This window comes from Alligator sinensis, unplaced genomic scaffold (genome assembly GCF_000455745.1).
Source record: "Alligator sinensis unplaced genomic scaffold, ASM45574v1 scaffold485_2, whole genome shotgun sequence".
Classification (NCBI taxonomy): Eukaryota; Metazoa; Chordata; order Crocodylia; family Alligatoridae; genus Alligator; species Alligator sinensis.
The window spans coordinates 1,242,404-1,247,143 of NW_005842069.1; the positions used below are offsets into that span (position 1 = coordinate 1,242,404).

Consider the following 4,740-nt stretch of genomic DNA (forward strand, 5'->3'; position numbering starts at 1 on the left):
CGCCCATGCTGATTGGAGGGAAACTTCTTAATTTTATATTCAAGTAAATACAGTATATGCACCATTCACTATAGCATCCTTATATCATATCAGAAATAGTCATTTGTTGTTGTCAGGGAAGAATTACAGTGGTTTATAAGGGAAAATAGTATTACAAGTTAGCTATGAGTGAGCCTGAAAAGTTTGGATGGCCAGCCAAAAATAATAGTATAAATACAGATTTATACAATCTGTCTACAAGCCTTTTGAGCAAGCACACCTCTTTTTTTCTGTTGGTTTTCCTATCATTTTCTTCATGAGAATCGGTAGCAGCTGCTAATCTTCTAGAATAGCATTCTTAATCTTGTGTTCTGTCATCCAATATAAAATGGTTAACTCCTAAAGACTAAATTCAAGAAAAATCCAAAACTGTATTTTATCACATCGCATCAGAATAATTTTTCTGGTTATTATCCTGTTGCTAAAGAAAATTATCTGCCTGATCTTTCAGCAACAATGAGATGCTATGGTAAATCAGTTAAAGTACTGCAGATAGTTTAACCAGACTGTTTTTATTATCTTATCATCTATTCTCTGAAAAAAAGGAAATTAGCAGCTGTCTTGCTTCAAAATGGAATTATGGCTTCCCCGAATCCCCTTTTGTGTTAACTGCATCTCTTCATTTCCTCTAAAACTTTCAAATACCACTTCACTGGAAGCTCACCTATCCTGCTTAGTGTTGGAGTGGTACAACCTCACATACTACCACAGAAGCAGCTCCATTCTCTGCTTATTCTAACTTCAGGAAGCTTTCCAGAAGTGCTTCCTTAATTTCAGTTTATTCACCTTCTTCCTCATGCAAGGATAGGACAAATATATTTAGAGCCATTTCCAAAAGAAAATATTTCAAAAGAGAAGTAGCTATTAGTTCTTAATTGTTACATGTAGACAACCTGGGACAAGTGGCCAGACCAGACCATTGCCACATGGCCAGATTAGACCCTGACAGTTGCCATGTGCTGTATCAGGCTCCCACTGTGCCTGCTCTGCATACCAGATCAGGTCCTCACTATCCCTTCCCCATGTCCCACATTGAGCCCACAAGCCTGGCACCACCCATCCACCCATAAGGCAAAAGGGTTGGAACCACTGCTGTAGAATGCAGTTCAAACAAAGCTCAGAAGGAAGCCAGCTTGGAAATGAGCCTTGCTTCAAATCTTCTGTCTCCTCAATGCACTGCTCTTTGCTCCCTTTACTGCCCCAAGCGTTATCCAGCATTGCAACTCATTCTCTGCCTGCCTCCTCATCTTTTTTCTTCTATTTTAAGGATGTTTGCAATTTCAAGAGAAGAGAACAGAGTATAAGCAAACATGCGATAGAAAAGAGGCAGAAAAACAGATTTCCTTTCTTCTTATTTTTACTGCAACACAAACAAGCAAAATTATTTCATTTCTTCCCCTTTTCACTCCAATTCCAACAGAGAAGAGTAATGCCTTCTATTAGAAATCATGTAAAATCATTTCTTGCAAAAAGAAAGAGAATTTACTCTCAGAACTTGCATTATACCAAAAAAGGTACAATTTCCCTTACTCCATGAAAGCCCATTCAAAATGGAGAAATCATAAGTAAAAAATCAGCTAGCCTATCTCTATGTAAGGAGCTAAAATGTCACGTTTCTGTAATAACGGAAGATCAGACCTCAGAAAAATTAGACTGCTCTCACACTTTTCTTGTATTCACAGATTTATTCTATTCTAGCTCCCAACATATTTCTACTGCCAACAATAGCATGTCTCAAAAAATTCCAGTGCTAATAATATTTGAAGATATTCTTTTCAGCTGCTACAACTCAGAAAATATCCCCTAAGTGTCCCCTGCTACAACTAAAATCTTTCCCTCTAAGAATGTACTATCAAAAAAGTCTAAGATACTTGAGAAACACAATAGATATCTGATCAACCTGTCTTTGTGCAGTCTGTGTCATGGAAGAGTTTTCTTCAAAGTCCAAATCTCCTGGGTTATACACTAGCCAGAAGGTAATTAAAGTGCAGAGGTGTAGATCACTGAACATGACTCTTTCTAGATGTAATCTTACTCGGGCACAAAAACATCTTGGAACATCGCTGGAAAAAGTTATAAATGTACAGGTACCAGGCTTCTAACATATATCAGTGTAGTCCCTAGAAGTCAGTTTCTCAGATATATATATGTCTATCTTTGAACAGGCATGCTTATAAACACTTTCTGTTCTTCTAATTTCTCCAGAGAGGCCTTTCTTACAAAGATAATATCTGAGCCACATCGCCAGAAGTATCATATTTTGCCATTCCATGGGGAAATTTAAGAGACATCTAAACTTCATAAAATGGATTATAAGGGAGAAATTCTGCCTACATGAAAATCCCTTGCAGTACAAGGACAGAGATGTCTGGCCAATAGCCTTGTTAGTCTGAAGTCAGGTAGGATAGCACCTTAGATACAGACCAGTTAGTGTCTAATGTGCCACCTTGACCTACCTTCTACCTGATTTCGGAACTAATACAGCAAACCAACTCAGTGCTCATCAAAGGCACAAAGCTCAGGCAAATGAAATGGATCGATCTGTACAAGCTCTTTAAACCAGTTAGTTTGAGAACAAGGTAATAATGGATGGACATATTTTATTTCTTGGGACTTAATGCTTATTTCTTGGAATTAATCCCACTTGGGTAGATGACAGAGCTCACAGGCCAAATTGTTGCTTTAACTGGGAATTATTTCTATTAGATGTTAAACAAAAGAAAAAAGAGAGTCCAATTCAAGATAAAATGAGCACAAGCAAAACTCCACTTCCAAAAGAATTCCTATTCATATTAAGAAAAATGTGATAAAAAAAATTACAGCTTGTCGTATAAGAGACAAGGGTTAGGAACCTTCCTTTCTTTTAAGTGAAGGTTTGGAATTGAAGCCTTGTTGTACCCTGCTGTTCTACCCATCTCCTGTGGTGGTTTGGCCATAATTTAGAAAACAAGGCTAGTAGAAGTGTGTTTTGTTCTGTTTTGCCCCCTCCCTACCTTATAACAAATATTATTTTGGCTTCCTTCTGTGGTGGGAGAAACCTCCCTAAGGTTCGTTGTCTAGCTGTAATTTGATTGACAGACAACGTGGGTAAAGACAGACAGCTGTTTATTTGTTCGAGCAAAGACCATAAAACCAGCAAAAGGCAAAATGCCCCGCCCCTCAAGGGTGAGGCGATCTTTTATACTTATTACAAGGCAAGACTACATGGTTAACAAAAAAAGCAATACTTGGGCGGTGCTTTACAAATCTTTGTAACAGCATATTTCTATTAAGCTGAACTAGCACTTTTTAAAAGCTAAAAGTTAAGTAACAGTAACATTATAGTATGTTAGCAAAACCTTACACAGTAGTAGATACTTCTCAAGGACACAACCACTGAACCCAGAACAATGGCTTTCCTGTCTTATCTTACTTCTTGCTGTAGCTGATTTTTCAGCACACAGACACAGATTCACTTTTTAACTCAGAAAATGCTTAATACAGTTAAAATGATTACTTGACACAAGCAAAGGCTTAGCTATCATTCTGCCTTGTGGTCAGCTGCATTGCTAGGCCACAGGTCATGCCTTGTATTCAGCTGTAAAGCTAATACTTCTTAATAATCCAAATGATTGATAACCTAACAGTATGCTATCAGAAAACTATTCTATTTCAGGGTAATAACAAACCTGTGCACTACACTTCTTCCATGTCTGAAGAAGTTTCTCTGAATGTGGTCAGGCCTATTGTTTAATTATTAAAATGATTTGAGCAGAAAATGGAAGCCATTTCCTGTAGAGCAAATTAACTGCAACCAATTTAATCTACAGAAAAAAGCAGGGCTGTCTAGTTATGAAGGCTAATCTTTATCTTTTAGGAATTACAAGCTTGCTCCATAAGAGGAACCAGGTGCTGGCTATATCACAGAGTAAGCCCTCCTGAACACGAAGTGTCCAGGAAGTGTGACCTCCCAGAACAAAATGTGGTGATGCCGATAGACACTTCAAGATGTCAGAACAGGAGTAGGACAGCCACTATTACCTCTTACTGTAAGTAGTTGTGCTGCACAAATTGCTAGTTTCGTGCCCCTGGAGGCCTTTCCCAAATACCTCAAGGAGAGAGTCACACTCAGGCTGAGTTCATTATAAGTTTATTGATTGCGCAATCGGTCGACAAAGGGGTTAAGTAACCCAAAGCAGAGTCAACCCCCAGTCTTTGTCTGAGGGTTTTTTATAGCTTACCTAAACAAAGAGCTGTAGCGTGTTTTACAACTATTGGCAGTTTCACAATTTTACCGTTACGTTTAAGTTTCCACAGGATGTCAGGGCCTTTTAAGTTAGACTCAACTTATTATGGGATAGATGAAGGCGCATGCGTGTTGGGGAAGCTGTGGTAAACTCAATGTCCTTTAGTAACCCCTTATCTTTGTGTAATTTTAGGTTATTGAACAGGTGCGATTGTGAAACTCGATGTGTAAAGCTGTTTTTAACCTATATGCAGAAGCTGTTAGCAAGCCATGTTGAATACAGAAGCATATTGCAAAAATAAAGCATCATGTCTAATTTTAAGCCTTATGTTTAAAATCTAATGTATTTGTACTACAGTTGCGTATAAGTTTATGTATGTAATTGTAAAAGCTGTTGTGGATTTGCAGCAGGGCTCAAGATCCCTGCAAAGGCAGAGTGGGAAAGTTTGCACAAAGTTGTTGCTTGCAAGTGTGTG

At 38.2% G+C, this 4,740-nt stretch overlaps 1 long non-coding RNA gene across 1 annotated transcript in view; it reads left to right on the forward strand.

The window, feature by feature from the left end:
* The window catches only part of LOC102380249, a 56,543-nt gene extending 52,504 nt beyond the window's left edge, over positions 1-4,039 (forward strand). The window contains exon 3 of the long non-coding RNA XR_323813.3: positions 3,896-4,039. This is a non-coding gene — a long non-coding RNA (uncharacterized LOC102380249). The remainder of the gene's footprint in view (positions 1-3,895) is intronic.
* Positions 4,040-4,740: the final 701 nt, after the last annotated feature.